The following is a 17500-nucleotide window of genomic DNA, read 5'->3' as shown; positions in this document are numbered from 1 at the left end:
TTATTATAGTTTCTGACATCTTATAGCTAGAATATACTTTGTATATCAGTGAATGTACTAAACCTTAAAAGAGAGCATCTTGATGACCTCACAGCTTCACCTCGTGCTGCAGCCTGCCACTCTTCCTCATGGAACTGAGACATAATTCTTTCTGCTGTACCACTTACCCTGTACCTGTGCCTTGCTGGCTTCCTGTTATATTATCTTCTTGGATACTTGTCACACAGTTTTCCTGTTTTAAAATGATTTGCTCAGTGTAGCCATACAGTTTGGTTCATCTCTCTTAAGTGTTTTAGCTGTATAATTTTCAATATGTTTATTATCATTAATCTTTATAGATTTTAAAATTACAGTATTTTTCTTTCACTCAGCTTTTATGTATAGATTTAATATAATGTGGATTATTTCTACATATTTTTTCATGTTACTTGTATAGTATGAATCAAAGTTTGATGGATATCATTTCAGTTATCCACTAAGAACATGTTTGGGTTCTAGCCATCACAAAATCAATTTTTTTTTTTTTTTTTGGAGGAGGGGGCTTTTTCCCCAAATTAATGATGTTTGCCATTGATGAGTGAGCGTTGGCTGTTTTTGTAGGGAATAAACTTGTTGATTGTATTTTGACATGAATAGTTACAATGCTGTGTTTTGAAGTATTAAGAGCAACATTCTGTGAGGTTCAGTGAGCATGTAGGAATAAACATTCATTAGCAACAATATCCCATATCACTATTTAAGATTCCCCTAACACATTTAAGATCAAATCTCTCCTTGTCTGTGAATAGTTTGATGTAATGAATTTGCCAGACCCTGAACTATCAGCAAGACCCAATTCATCACCAACACTGAAGATGAACAATTGACATGGGGAGGTGACTGGAGGTGTGGTTCATTAAAACCCACACAAAATATATTTTCATGCTTCAAAACTCAGTATTCTGTGGTGAGGGTTCATTGAAGCATATGTGTAGCATTTCACCAGCACCATGAATATGTCAGAGGCAGCTGTCAAGAAGAAGGTGACCTACCACCTAACATGAGATCAAGATCTACATTAGTTGTGTTGGAAACTACTAGATGATGAGGGGATTGACTGTGCTGAAGAGTCCTATTGTCTGCAATTTGCACAGCTGATCTTTCATTAAAACCTCTTAGTAAAACCCTACATTCCATTATAATGGACAGCCTGAAAGGTCAGACTCGCTGCAAGACAGAAGAATTCTGAAAATTGCAAGCATAAACCTCCAAGGATGTAGATGATCAGAAACTTGTGTGTAATCCTGAACATATATCTGAGTATAGGATAATTTTTGTTTTTCAACACTCGGCCATCTCCCATTGAGGTAGAGGTGACCTGAAAACAAGAAAAAACATGTTTTACGACTACTCACTCCATCACTGTCTTGCCAGAGACATGCTGATATTACAGTTCAAAACTGCAAATATCTCCACCCCTCCTTCAGAGTGCAAGCACCTTAAATTTTACTGGCATGGTACTGTGCCTATAATTAAATTTTAGGTTGAGCCATGTGAGATTCCCAGGGGATAAGTGTAAATCTTTCTGAAGTCTATCCGATGGTCTTTATAGCTATTGAGTATGAAAATGAGACAATCATTGTTTTTTCAAAGAGGAAATTTCAAAGTTAATTGAATATCAAAATAATAAATTCAAGTGGGAAGAAATAATGAAAGTTACTTTAGTGTGTGCACCCATGACCTCATTCAAACTTTACTTGGTGTGTTATGATAGTGTTCTTATATATTGATCTTAGAAAACTTACCTTAGTGTGTTCTACCATTGTGTTTCCGTATGGTGACATTAGCAAGCCACTGGTGTCAGATGAACATAATAATGGTCAGGTTCAAATATAATTTGACCACCATATTAGACTCCAGTGGTACATTAACTGCCTCATCCAGTATACAGTAAATGGAATTATGTTGCATTGGCACAAAGACTAAAGAGCAGATTGATAAAGCCTGTTCACAGTGAATATTTGGACCACAGTGTAGATAAGAGGTAATCCTGTAAGTCTGCCACAGAACTCCAGCAGCAATATAAAAAAAAATGTAAAAAATCTCCACATTCCATCATGAGTTACGATATGATTAATATATTACCTGCCTGTTCGGTCAAGAGGAAATTCAGCTTTGAATAATTACTGTATAGCACTATTATGTACTAGAGGTAAAGGGAGGGGGATGACAATGGAATGGCAGAAATGCTCACATTTTACTCGCTTATACAGTGGACCCCCGACTTACGATATTAATCCATTGCAGAGAGCACATCGTAAGACGAAATTATTGTAAGTCGAATTAATTTTCCCCATAAGAAATAATAGAAATCAAATTAATCTGTTCAAGAAAAAAAAAATTTTTTACCACATGAAATATACATTTTCCTAAACACAAACAGAAGGATACATGCACAATATATGTTGTGTAATGAAGAATAAATGACACTTACCTTTATTGAAGATGTGGTAATGAGTGATAGGATGGGAGGAGGGGAAATGATGGAGGTGTATTATTTTTTGGAAGGGGAAGCCCCTTCCATAAGGACCATGGTGGCTTATTTAGCAGTTACAAGCACTAAAAACACTGGAATAATACAAAATGTTCCGAATGTATGCGTGGAAGTGACCGCACTGGCTTCTAAACATTGGCGCACTAACTGAAGGCAGGGCAGCTGAGGCGTGCTCAGGCCAGATGGACGCGTGGACGTGTACGGGACGAATGATGTAAGTCAGGTTGTTCAATGTAGGTCGGGGTCAAATTTTTACGTTGACAAGCATCATAAGTCAGTTTTATCGTAGGTTGAGGCCATTGTAAGTCGGGGTTCCACTGTATTGCTGAGTAATAACCTGCAGAAGCTGTCTTCTTGGTGAGGTACACATTTACAGTCTTGCATCAAGCACTGTGGGATTGGTCACGATTTGTAACAGTAGAGTATTTTGTCCAATGATCACTCAGGAATTATATAATAAAGTAGGAGGAGGAATTTTTAGAAATATTTCCTTTATTGTTTGTAATCTAATTTGCATAAAGGGCCTTCAGAAAAATTTGATATGCAGTATCTGAATAGAGCGAACAGGCTTTCCTGTGTACAAAAAAATTAATGAAGGATTTAATAACTAGTATAGTAAAGTATCCACAGTGATTCTCATATGTGCCGAGTGGTGGCATAATTAAAAGCCCACAGACCCGATTCCTGGAGGGGCAGGAGATGCACATAACAAGAGGTGCCTCTAGTCTTTCAACCTGAATATGGTTGTAAACAATGGGTGAAGTGGCCTGAGTGACTCTAGAAATAGAGAGAGAATGAGTCATCTGAGAATGCAGGTCACTTATGTCTTGGGAATACACATCATGGGTAATAAATATGCGAACAAAAATTCTCTCAGATCTGGCAACATTGTTATTAATGTCCAGTAAGAAAGGAAGTTTGTGATATACCTGAATGGTAGTGAAGTCTACATCTTAATCTCCCTAATACTCCACAAAAACTGAAAGATGCAGAAATGTAGTTTTGTTTTACAAGCCACTTGAAGCTTGTGTGAAAGCAGATCCATTAAATTGTTGAACCTCTTGAGTAAATGAAATCACAGGCGTTGAATGATTGAGATGTATTAGAGTATAAACACTAGTGACTATGTAAGTAGAGGCACCCAGAGTGAGAATGATGTGGGTTTGTTTTAAGTTCTCTCTCTGGTTTTCATTATAGTAAAGATGATGTGGATGCCGTGTCAGTGAAATTGCATTGCATATTTTGAATGCATCTCTCCAATTGGTTGAAGAAGTATCTATCACTAACATGATTCAGGGTGGAAAATTAATGGGAGCTGGGTTCAAGAATTATATGTAAGTGAAAGTGAAAGTAGCAGTTTGCTAAACAGGTAGGGAATAGGGTTGATGGCATCTCTCCAGTGATGTGAATAACGCTGAATTTGATGACAGACAATATCCAAGAAGTACAGGAATGTCATGTAAGAGACATCATGAAAGGTGGCTTCCCTCCAAGATATTCTGTCATCCACATTGCTTTTTTAAATAGTTGGAGATGCTTTGATATCATATCTAATGATGTACCGTAGTAATTAATTTTTTATGGGGTGAACCACAAGACAGAAGAAGGCCTTGGTCCAGTAACAAAACTAATATGTAGTGGATCAACATATGGTTATTAAGACCAGCATCATGAGAAACTTTCCCATTTCTCCTGATGAACAAATTAGCAGCAGCTTTCTCTGCCACAGAGAGTAGGTAGTATATAGGATGTCAAGAATTATCTGCCTAATGAGAGTGCACTTGTCTGATATAGCAGAATGGTGAAGACTGCCAGCAACATCATGGACCCTAGCATGGTACAGAATTGATCAGAACAATACTATGAATTTTTCCCAGTGAAGGGCTTCCCTTCACTGGAACATCATTTAAGCAAATAATGCACAGAAGGGAAGAAACCACTTGGATCAAAGAAAGGAAACAAAATTATAAGAGATGTGCATATTTCAGCCTCAGACTGCTGAAGACCAAAATACACATCTCTCTTACTTATGATTTATTTTTTCAGTCCAAGTGGTTTCTCACCTTTCATTTATTTTTCCTCATGAATTGTTATCCAAGTAGATAAGCCATGAAAATCTAGTATTCTGAGGCCGTTGATAAGCGAGCAGTGATAGTTTAGAGAAAGAACCATTGGATTTATTAAAGTGGAAATATTTCACTAGAAACAAATGGGTACAGTGACAGAACAAAGCCTAGATAAGCAGATTATGTATATTAAAAGTTTACATGTAAATGTTGATGAAGATTATTGCCCCTTTGTCCTATTGGTAATTTCCCTTTAATATGAAGAGAGGATATTGAAAAAGTCTTGAGCTCTTTACACTTACTGAGTTATCTTATAATGTACTAGTTGCACCCTTGCTTTTCATTAGGGTATTTTTGTGCCATTTGCTGAACCTGTTGGAATCGTATGAACTAGTAATTTCATTGAGATTTGGGGTTAATCCCCTGTCTAATATTTATCTTCCAATACAAAGAAAGAAATTGTTAGTCACATTTAACATTTACTGATGTATATAGTCAATATCTCCAATTATTTTCAACAAAGTGGAATGGTGCGATCTTTGCACGAGAAAAAAAAGTTTGTGGAAGAACCAGATCCAGTGTCCTAATACTACTAGGAAAGTGCATCGGGCAAAAAGAGAGTGGAAGAGCCAGAAAGTTTTTGCATTACATCTGTCCACCTGGCAAATCATGTAACCGTATCTGATGTAAGCACAAGTCCTCTAGAATTTTAGAGGGAAATAGAAAACATGGCCACACATGCAACACCAGGACCAGACTCATGGAACACTATTTATAAAGAAATGTAAACTACCAGTGTCACAAGCATTCAGCATACTTTGAAGGAGGTGCTTAGATCTGGTCAAAATCCCAGAGATCTTGAAAGGTGCAAACTTAATTCCTCTGCTCAAGATGGCAGAGGAAATAAGTTTGAGATGGTGGCAAGAAGCCAAATTACAAATTAATATGGAAAAACATAACCTGCACAACTTAGGTCATCATGGATTTGAGCAAGAAGATCGTGCTTCTCACAGCTACTGGATCATTATGATAAAATTACAGATGTGGTATAAACAGACTTTGTCGAGGAATTTCACAAAAGTGGATCATGAAGTGATAGCACATAAAATGAAATTACTGGGCATAACAGGAAAAGTAGGCAAATGTGTTTGCAATTTCCTGAGGAGTAGTAGTAAACAATGTAAAGTCTAACCTTAGTGATGTAAAAAGCTCAGTACCCCTAGGCAGAGTCCTGGCACCACGCCTGTTGTTCTTGCTCATAACATAGATAAAATACAAACCACAGCTTTGTATAATACTTTGTAGATGAGACAGAAAAGTAGAATGAAAGTCACTTTGGTAGTAGGACACTGAAAAGCTTCAAGAGGATATATAGTGTTTCAGTGGGCAGTAGAAAATAACAAATAATAAATGGGGAGAAATTCCAGTTGCTCAGATATGGAAAAAAATGAGGTACTCAGAAGATATATGGCACAAAAAACATAGAATGCTTGCCTCATAAAATGAATATATGTAAAAAATTGATATATAATAATGTCAGCGATGTCCTTTAACTCCTTGACTGTCGCAACCCCCAATCCTGAGGTGTCTCCTGGTGTCGCAAAATTTAAAAAAAAAAAAATTATTTTTTCTTATGAAATGATAGAGAATCTTTTCCCGATTGTAATGACACCAAAAAAACGAAATTTGATGGAAAACTGACGGAATTATGCTCTCGCGAAGTTAGTGACCTCGGCGATATTTACAAATCGGCAATTTCGCCCACTTTGAGCTCTATTTTTGGCTAATTCTGTTGTTCCAGTCGACCAAACTCATAGCTATTTCTTTAGAACTCCATTTTTTCTATCGATTGAGTACAAGAAACTGCCCATTTACTGATTTCAACTACCCAATAATGTGGTCAGAAATTTGCAATTTGACCAATTTCACGAAAATTAAAAAATATGACAATTTCAAAATAAGGTCCAGAATGAACAATGCAGACATTCCTGGCTCTAAATAACATTTTCTTTGTTCATCAGTCATGTCTCCAGGCCCCTCTGATATTACTCTTGCTTTCTATTTTGAATTTTTATTCAAACAAAAAATAGAAGACTTACTATTATGCAGACTACTGCAATACTGTAATAATTGTATAAATAACATCAACCCATTCATGACTGCATATTAGAATGGCTAGTTGGACATTTATTGGACAATGACATCATTTGTTTACTTTTGAACAATTTCAAAAATCAAACATTTCCCGTACTTTGAGCTCCATTTCCAGGTTCTTTTTATAGTAAAATCAATCAAAATCACCTCTATTTCTATAATATGTTTTCAATTCTTTCAAATGAGACCAAGAAAATGAGAATACAACCATAAATACTATACGAAAATAGACCACAAAGTCGGCATTTTAATTAAAAAAATGGTCGGAGTTTTTTTTTTCTCATTATGCACTGCATGCTCCAGGATTTTTTTTATGTGGTGCACACTGACCACACAGACCCATTCTCTCACATATGGGCCTACCAGCTTTCTCCTGCTTGATTTGAAGCCGCTAGAATTTATGAGTATGTATACATCAAACACGGTACCTCGTAAGACGTATATATACGGCCGCAACAGTCAAAGGGTTAACCTGTAAATGGTCCAGACTGAACCCTTTTTCCTTTCCTCCCCGTCCCTCCCTTATTCCCTTTCTCTTTTTGGCCTTTGTGATTCTTCCCACAGGCATGCTAGTTCCTAGGTAGGGGGAAGGGTACCGGGGTCCATCCCATTCCGTTGAGGTTCTTGGCAGTGGTGTAGTTTGCCATGGAATCTGGATCGCCTGGGGATGTCCCGATCCCTCTCCAGTCTCCTCGGGGGTGGCTTTGGGTGTCTTTTGGGTGATGGGTGTATCTCTGGAGGCCGCCTTTTGGATTCCGGGGGTGGTGGCCAAAGGAGATATGCTTTGTGGTGGATATCCGGCTGCCCTCTCTTTTGTCCACCAAGGTAGCTTGGCAGATGTGAGGATGCTATCTCAAATCGCTGGTTTACTGACATGAAGGGTAGGGTATGGCACAGGTTCCATGCCGCATATGTGCTACTTGCAGTGCTGAGGTCCTCTTGGGTGTGGAGGGAGATTTCTGGCCCTTTCATTCCTCCTAGGAACTATTCCTCCCCATTCCCCCATTTTTTATTCTTTTTTTTTTATTTTTATTTTCTTTTCTTCTTTCTTTTTTTTTCTTAAAAACAAAAAAAAAGAAGTAACCTAACCATGGAGGACCCAATCCATGAGCCTGCTGCTCCTGGGTCCATTATTGATACTGCACCCCATTCTGACCCTGCCTTGTTTTTTGACCACTGTTCGGACACTTCTAATGCTCCTGTACCTCTTACTGATACTGTTTCATCACCCGCTTCAGGTACCGGGGTTTCGACTGACTCCTTCGATTTGTCTGATCTTTGCTCTCCTTTGACTATGCTTCCGGCCTCTCCCTCTATGGTGTGGCAATTTTTGAATCGCCAGCCTATCCCACGTTGGACTAACTCCGGTCCCACTCCTAAACACCAACAACAATTGCCTGATGATACTTCTTCGCCACCTTCTCGTTCTACTCAGAAAAGATCAACACGTCATACACTCCCTTTCCACGCTCAGTTTCGGAATGCACAATGGACTAAATACTTTATGACCAACTTCCTCTGTTGCCTCTCTTTCCAATCATAGTATTGGCAAGGCACTCCTACGCTATGTTGGTAGAGATATTTCCTTTCACGCTCTCAAGAGCGGTACACACATCATCACTGTCCAGAATGCTACCCAAGCTCATGATCTTTCTCTTCTTTCACATATCGATACTATGCCTGTCACTATTAAAAAACATCATTCCCTCAATTCTTGTAGTGGTACTGTCATTCTGCCCCATACCATAGTCAAACAGAATTTCCAGACAAGTGGCGATGACATTCTCGAACAGCTGGAACTCTAAGATCTCCCAATCCTCAAAGTAGACACTTATGTCCTTCCTGCCCATGCGCGGAGACTATACCCTTGCAATGTGGCTCGATTAACTTTCAACAATCGTGAACTCCCATCCTCTGTTTATGTAGCAGGACATTGTTTACAAGTTTGAAAGGTGATCCCTACACTGCAACAGTGTAGAAATTGCTGGCGATTTGGTCACCCAGCGAAATATTGCAGATCTATAGCCGAATGCCCAGTCTGTGGTGCCGATGACCATTCTAATACATCTTGTAGTCGACCTCCCTCTTGCCTTAATTGTCATGAGGCTCACCCTTCTTACTCTCGCCGTTGTCAGGTGTACTTAAATGAGCAAGAAATCTGTTGCCTCAAAGAGGCAGAAGGTCTCCCTTATGCTATGGCAGTTTCTCATCTATGCCTCCAAGGAAGACTACCTCGTATTTCTTATTCTCATGTTTCTAAACATCCCCCCACTTCTGGGGTCCCATCTTCTGCAGCCTCCTCTGTGGTTACCCCTCCCATAGTCACTCCTGTCTCTAATTCTTTTGCTGTCCTGGGCTCAGAAGTCCCTGCTTCAACACCTCAATCTGTTCTCACTTTCATGTTCTCCCTCACAAGCCCCGATATCGACAAGACCTCGTACGACACCTCCTCCCAATCACCGCTCTACTTCTCAGAAGTCCAAAAAATCCCCATAGCTCAAATCTCCTTTGACCCCTTCTTCCCTTCGTCCACCTCCACATTTTACCGTTCCAGTCTCTGTACCTGGTTCTTCCCCTCTCACTGGCTCTGTTACAAGTGTGGAGGTTCACCCTCCTCCTCGTACTGTGCCTTCCTCCCCTGTCCCCTCCCAAGTTTCTTTCTCTTCTGCCACCTCCCAGGTTTCTGCCTCTTCTGTACCCTCCCACACTTCTCCAGTTCCCTCCAATCATGGCCTATTTACAGTGGAATATCCGCAGCCTCAGGGGTAATTATCAAATGGTATACAATACCGACAGGTTGGTAGATAAGACACAATGGCATCTTGGTACAGAGGAGAAAACACCTTGGTCAGCCTTTTCAAGTGAGAATCGTTTGATCTGAGAGGGACATGACCTCCCATTGGCTACATTCTCACCACTACTACTACTCTGCACCTCTCCTTCCGACAGTATTTAATTCTCAACACTGTCGCTTGATCTTCAGTTAGTTCCAGACTTTGGAACAGAACTTCTCCAGGCTGAGGGACTGACAACCTCAAATCTACGACTTTAAGGGTGATGGACTGATAACATCATCTTCTCATCTCTACCGCTCTTGCCTACTTTCTGTACTCGACTGAAGAAGCCTACTGTGTAGGTGAAACGTTTCGGAATAAAGTTGCCTAAATGTTGCCTATGTGTCTTATCTACCAGCCTCAGGGGTAATTGGGGTGAGCTTCAGATGTTGCTTTCCCGGTTTTCCCCTGTTGGTGTTTGCTTACAAGAACCAAAATTACACTCTGCTGTTATCTATCCCATCTCAGGCTATAATTTATTGTATTCTCTGGATCCTTTTTCTGATGGGACCTTTAATGAAAGTGTCCTTCTTCTATGCACTGATATTCCGTACCATCAGCTATTTGTTCATACTTCGCTGCATTACACTGCAGTCTGTATCCACTTGCATAAGTGGAGTACAATCTGTTCTTTGTATGTCTCTCCTTCTCGGGCATTATCTATCCCGGGTGTTGCTTTTCTTGTTTCGTCCTTACCGCCACCACTTCATCACCACCACATCATTTCCTCTGGGGAAGGGGTCTCACTGTTATTCCCTTGGCATTCAGTTGGAGGCTTTTCTCACTTCTCACCCCCTCCATGTTTTAAATACAGGTACTCCCACCCATTTTGATCCTCGTACTCATGCTCTCTCTTCCATCGATCTCTTGGTCTGCTCTTCCTCCACTTCACAAGACTTCACCTGGTCTGTTCTCCTGAACTTACATGACAGCGATCATTTTCCAATCATTCTTACTTCTCCTTCATATTCACCACCTCTTTGTAGCCCACACTGGCAATTTGATCAAGCAAATTGGGACCTTTACTCACAACTAACTGCTTTTAGTGAGCTTCATTCTTCATCCTCCATTGATGAGCTTTTACACCTCTTCTCATCCTCAGTTTTAACTGCAGCTTCTCATTCTATACCCCAAACCTCGGGCAGGCATTCTCAGAAGTGCGTGCCTTGGTGGTCTCCTGCTTGTGCTCGTGCAGTACATTTGAAATGCACTGTGTGGGGCAGGTACCGGTACAGTAGAACCACTGAGAGACTTCTTGATTTTAAGCAGAAGCGTGCAGTCGCTTGCCGTGTCATCCGTGACACTAAACGCACTTGCTGGCGAGATTGTTTCCACCGTCACCTCTGCTTCCTCTATGAGTGCAGTCTGCAAAAAAGTACGGAAACTGAGTGGTAAATACTCTCCTGACCCGGCTCCTGTTCTGTGGGTTGCCTGTGTTGATTTAGCAAACCCTCTTGACGTTGCCATTGAAATTGGTAATCATCTGATCCATATTTCTCAGGGGCTCCATCTATGTCCCTCATTTCTTTCCTCAAAGTCTGCCAGAGAGTTAGTGCCCTTAGACTTTTCTTCTCCCGAAGAAGAATCTTATAATGTGTCTTTTATACTTCAGGATCTGGAGGCAACACTCTCAGCTTGCCAATCATCGGCAGCTGGACCAGACGACATTCGTGTTCGGATGTTACAACATTTACATAAGTCAACCCTTGCAGTCCTCTTACACCTCTTCAATCTTATTTGGTCACAAGGAGTTCTTCCCCAGCTGTGGAAATCTGCCATTGTTCTCCCTTTCCGCAAACTGGGTACTGTGGGACATGATGCCTCCTACTATCGTCCCATTGCTCTTACCAGTGCAGTTTGCAAAGTGATGGAACGTCTGGTTAATCGATGTTTACTGTGGTATTTAGAGACACAACAGTCTCTCCACTAGTCAATGTGGCTTTTGTAAGGGCAGTTCTATGCTTGGATATGTATGTTCTTAATGCCTTTGCAAATAACCACTCAGTTATTGCCATATTTTTTGACCTTGAGAATTCATATGACACAATTGGAGGTATAATATTTTGGCCCAAGCCCACTCCTTAGGCCTCTGAGGCAATCTACCATCCTTTCTTAAGAACTTCTTAACTGGCAGACATTTCCTTGTTTGGGTTAATAATTTGCTCTCCCCAGGCTTTGTCCAAGCTGAAGGTGTCCCCTAGGGATGTGTTCTAAGCACAACATGTTTTCTCCTTGCTATAAATGATTTGGCCACTCTTCTTCCATCCAATATTTGGTCATCACTCTATGTTGATGACTTTGCTATTGCTTGTGCAGGCGCTGACTGTCACCTCATTACAGTTTCTCGCCAGCATGCAGTCAACCGTGTTTCCAATTGGGCCACCACGCATGGGTTTAAATTTTCCAATACTAAAACTCACCAAATTACTTTCACTAGACGTTCTGTCATCTCCAATCATCCTTTGTACCTCTATGACTCGTGTATCCCTGAACGTGATACGGTCAGGTTTCTATGCCTTCTCTTTGACTGTAGGTTATCCTGGAAACCTCACATTACCTCCCTGAAGGCAACTTGTCACAGCCGGCTGAACCTTCTTAAAACCCTTGCTCATCTTTCATGGGGAGCTGATCATCGAACTCTCCTTCACCTACATTCAGCCCTCATTATATCGAAACTCAATTATGGTGACCAGATCTATTCAGCGGCTTCTCCTGCTACTCTCTCTAGCCTTATTCCCGTCCATCACCAGGGATTACATTTTTGCCTTGGTGCTTTTTGCTCTTCCCGTGTTGAGAGCCTCTATGCAGGAGCAAATATTCCATCCTTGTCCAATCGCCGTGATACCCATTGCCTGCGCTATTATGTTCGCTCTCATGATCTCCGGAATCCTTCCATATATAGAATAGTCACCGATGTTCGTAGACATTATTTGTTCATCACCCCTGTTTGCTCTGTCCCTTTTCTCTTCGCCTACATTCGCTCTTGTCTTCCTTTCAGTTACCACCTTTCTATGTTCTTGTAGCATCTCACTTTTCCTTACCCCTTTGGGAAATTCCAGCTGTTCGAGTCTGTTCTTTCTCACTCCTTTGCACGAAAGCCCAACTGCCTACGGTAGTTTCCCGCTCTCTTTTTCTTGACCACTTCTGCTCTCATTCTCATGCCATCGCAGTGTACACAGGTGGCTCTAAGTCTTCTGATGGCATCGGATTCACAGCAGTTTCTAGACAGTGTCATGTGAGGGCATTTACTATCCTCGGCTAGCATTTTTACTGCTGAATTGTATGCCATTCTTGCAGCACTTATCCGTATTGCATCTATGCCTGTGTCATCATTTGTGGTTGTTTCAGACTCCCTTAGTGCTTTACAGGCTGTACAAAAATTTGTTACACCTCACCCCCTAGTTCTCCATATCCAACTTTGATTACGCCGTATCTCTACCAAGCATGAAGATATTGTTTTTTGTTGGGTCCCTGGTCATGTTGACATACAGGACAATGAACAGGCAGACACTGCTGTGCAGTCAGCAGTACATGACCTTCCAGTTTCATATAGAGGTGTTCCACTCATGGACTATTTTGCTGTAATAGCTACCCACCTTCACACCCGTTAACAACAACGTTGGTCTGATCTGCTCAATAACAGACTTCATTCTATTAAACTGGGTATAGGTTACTGGCTGTCTTCTTGTCATCAGTGTCAAGGTTGGGAGACTACTCTCTCCCGTCTTCACATTGGCCACACTCGTCTTACTTATGGGTATCTCATGGAGAGGCACCTTGTTCCTCTCTGTGAGAATTGTCAGGTTCCAGTATCGGTTAGCCACATTCTGTTAGACTGCCCACTCTGTCAACGAGCACGCAGAATTTACCTCCAACATCGTCTCTGCTCTGCTGCTGTCTCTTTACCTTTCCTTCTTGCTGATGGACCCTTCTTTAATCTGGACTCTCATTGACTTTTTGACAACAACTGATTTACTCCACAAACTCTGATGATGATACCTTTAGCACTCCCCTCAGCCCTTTCTACCTCAATCTCTTGCTACTCTCTACTCCTGCACTATCCACTGCCCCGCTGTTCTCCGTAACCTACTAATCATCCCTCTCCCTTTTGCCACCTGATACCCTCGCTTCCTTCCCTGCCCTGCAGTGCTGTATAGACCTTGTGGTTAAGCGCTTCTTTTTAATTATAATAATAATAATAATAATAATGTGTAACACCCGTTCAGAATGTCTTATAACCTATGCCCTAAATAAACAGAAACAATTCTGGAACTTAATACTTGTTCAGCAGGCTGGCTGGCCAGCTGGCTGGCCAACTGCTGGCAGCCTGGCTCCATTTGTTTGTCTGTGTCTATGTCTATCTCTGTCTCTGTCTCTGTCTTTGTCTCTGTCTGTCTGTTTATCTGTCTCTATCTCTATCAATCTGTCTCTGTCTATCTCTGTCTCACAGGTACACATAAATACAAGTATACATAGTGTGGATTACCTAGGATAACCCAAAAAATCCAGACAAAGTGCTATACTCCACTTGAAGATATGAGTAAACGTGATGACGCAGTCTTGTGGCTCTCTCTGAGACAGAGAGCAAGATGGATAGACCGGGAGCTTGACAAACAGACAAATAGACAGACATGTTTGTGTACCAGCAAAAACAAAGCAAGGGCCGATGCTCATCAAATGTCATCTCTAATCTTATCAAGTCTTATCACTGCACCCTTGTGTATGCTCATCAAATGTCATCTCTTATCAAATGTTATCTCATCATATCACTGTCAGGGGTGGACTAGGCTTGTTTTTTCAGGCTTCAGGGGAACTTATTATTACATATTATTATTATTGTCCTCCTCCTCCTCCTCCTCCTCCTCCTCCTCCTCCAGCTCCTCCTCCAGCTCCTCCAGCTCCAGCTCCTCCTTCTCCAGCTCCTCCTCCTCCAGCTCCTCCTCCTCCTCCTCCTCCAGCTCCTCCTCCTCCAGCTCCAGCTCCTCCTCCTCCAGCTCCTCCTCCTCCTCCTCTAGCTCCTCCCCCTCCTCTAGCTCCTCCTTCTCCTCCTCTAGCTCCTCCTCCTCCTCTAGCTCCTCCTCATTATTTACTTCCACATATCCAAAAACATTGCTGGGATCTATAAATACTTTGTATATATTCCAAGACAATAGTAAATGACCAAAGCAGGTGTAAATGTCCACCTGTCAGTGTGTTTGTGACAATTTCAGTACCTAATACTAGTGTCAGAACAAAGATTGGTTATAAAATGACAAGAACTACTATACATTGTAATTATCAGAACATAAAAATTGTATAAAATAATACAAAAAATAGAAAAAAGGTACATTGGCAACACTTCTGCAAGTGGCAGGACTTAATGTTGCTGTCACATGAGCATCCAGTGCCAACTTCTTGGCCTCATATCTCTAAGTACTGACCCTAATTTTTTTTTTATCCTTTAACACTTAGAAAAATGTGCTCTTTATTTTCATTAAAAAAAAAAAGATATTTTTATTTTTCAAAATAGTATTCAGGGCACTGGGGTAGTAAACGTATATATACCTTTGGACCGTTTGCGGGTTAAAGAACACAGTGCTGCAAAGCAGGAAAATGAGAGGGTGGATAATAAAAACTTCCAAAACAAAAAAAAAAATGATGTCCATGGTAACATCATTCCAGTCACTTTTGTGCAGTACTGCACAGGTGGTTTACACAAGATAGTAGAGCTAGAGAAAATGCAGAGAGCATTTACCACCTGCATGGAACTAATAACATATAAACTACTGCAAATGACTCAGAGAACTGGAAATGTACTATCTGGAGAGAAGGCAATAAAGAGAGAGGGAGGGAGAGAGAGGGAGAGAGATGGTGAGAGAGAGGGAGAGAGATGGTGAGAGAGAGGGAGAGAGATGGTGAGAGAGAGGGAGGGAGAGAGAGGGAGAGAGATGGTGAGAGAGAGGGAGAGAGATGGTGAGAGAGAGGGAGAGAGATGGTGAGAGAGAGGGAGAGAGATGGTGAGAGAGAGGGAGAGAGATGGTGAGAGAGATGGTGAGAGAGATGGTGAGAGAGATGGTGAGAGAGAGAGAGAGAGATGGTGAGAGAGAGGGAGAGAGATGGTGAGAGAGAGAGAGATGGGGAGAGATTGTGAGAGAGAGGGAGAGAGATGGTGAGAGAGAGGGAGAGAGATGGTGAGAGAGAGGGAGAGAGATGGTGAGAGAGGGAGAGAGATGGTAGAGAGAGGGAGAGAGATGGAGTGAGAGAGAGAGGGAGAGAGATAGATGGTGAGAGAGATGGCGAGAGAGATGGTGAGAGAGATGGTGAGAGAGAGAGAGATGACGAGAGAGAGAGATGGAGTGAGAGAGATGAGAGAGAGAGAAGATGGTGAGAAAGAGAGAGAGAAGATGGTGAGAAAGAGAGATAAGATGGTGAGAGAGAGAGAGAGATGGTGAGAGAGAGAGAGAGAGATGGTGAGAGAGAGAGAGATGGTGAGAGAGAGAGAGAGAGATGGTGAGAGAGAGAGAGAGATGGTGAGAGAGAGAGAGAGAGAGATGGTGAGAGAGAGAGAGAGAGAGGTGAGAGAGGGAGAGAGGGAGAGAGAGAGAGAGAGAGATGGGGAGAGAGAGAGAGAGAGAGATGGTGAGAGAGAGAGAGAGAGAGAGAGAGAGAGAGAGAGAGAGAGAGAGAGAGAGTGAGAGATGGTGAGAGAGAGAGAGAGATGGTGAGAGAGAGAGAGAGAGAGAGAGAGAGAGATGGTGAGAGAGAGAGAGATGGTGAGAGAGAGAGAGAGAGATGGTGAGAGAGAGAGAGAGAGATGGTGAGAGAGAGAGAGAGAGAGAGATGGTGAGAGAGAGAGAGAGAGAGAGAGATGGTGAGAGAGAGAGAGAGAGAGAGAGAGAGAGAGAGAGAGATGGTGAGAGAGAGAGAGAGAGAGAGATGGTGAGAGAGAGAGAGAGAGAGATGGTGAGAGAGAGAGAGATGGTGAGAGAGAGAGAGAGAGAGAGAGAGAAGATGGTGAGAGAGAGAGAAGAGGGTGAGAGAGAGAGAGATGGTGAGAGAGAGAAGATGGTGAGAGAGAGATGATGAGAGAGATGAGAGATGGAGAGAGGAGAGAGATGGTGAGAGAGAGAGAGATGGTGAGAGAGAGAGAGATGGGGAGAGAGATGGTGAGAGAGAGATGTGAGATGGTGAGAGTGGAGAGAGATGGGTGAGAGAGAGAGAAGATGGTGAGAGAGAGAAGATGGTGAGAGAGAGAGAGAAGATGGTGAGAGAGAGAGAGAGAAGATGGTGAGAGAGAGAAGATGGTGAGAAAGAGAGAGAAGATGGTGAGAGAGAGAGAGATGGTGAGAGAGAGATGGTGAGAGATGAGAGATGGAGAGATGAGTGAGATGGTGAGAGAGAGATGATTGTGAGATAGAGAGAGAAGATGGTGAGAGAGAGAAGATGGTGAGAGAGAGAGATAAGATGGTGAGAGAGAGAGAAGATGACAGAGGTTTTGACTACCACTCACCACTTGTGATCATACATGGCTTCAGCAAAGGTTACTCTGCTGCTGATCTGTTGTTAAACCTCTCCACTAAGTGGCACCAGTCACTGGATGAATCCAAAGTCAGCTGTGTGGTAGCACTGGACATTGCTGGTGCTTTCAACCAGGTGTGGCACCAGGGCCTCTTAGCAAAACTTCAAGCACTGGGAATTGCAGGCTCTACACTATGTCTCCTCAGTGATTACCTTCATGGTAGATCTCTAAATGTAGTTCTCAGTGGAACATAATCAGCAAGACATTATATTGGGGCAAGTGTTCCACAAGGAAGCGTGCTGGGACCATTGTTATGGAATATCTACTTCAGCGACCTTCTTCATCTCATCCCAGAATCACATGCATAAGCAAACGACTGTACACTGACATTCACTTATCCAAGAGAAGAAATGCC

General features: G+C 41.9%; 1 protein-coding gene across 9 annotated transcripts in view; it reads left to right on the top strand.

The window, feature by feature from the left end:
- The window catches only part of LOC128702897 (nuclear receptor coactivator 1), an 852422-nt gene that overhangs the window by 695875 nt on the left and 139047 nt on the right, over positions 1-17500 (top strand). The window lies entirely within an intron of this gene.

The sequence above is a fragment of the Cherax quadricarinatus genome, chromosome 82, assembly GCF_038502225.1.
Source record: "Cherax quadricarinatus isolate ZL_2023a chromosome 82, ASM3850222v1, whole genome shotgun sequence".
In the NCBI taxonomy this organism is placed as follows: Eukaryota; Metazoa; Arthropoda; class Malacostraca; order Decapoda; family Parastacidae; genus Cherax; species Cherax quadricarinatus.
Note: the sequence above shows the minus strand (reverse complement) of the source record. Positions and strands in the feature narration are given on the sequence as shown.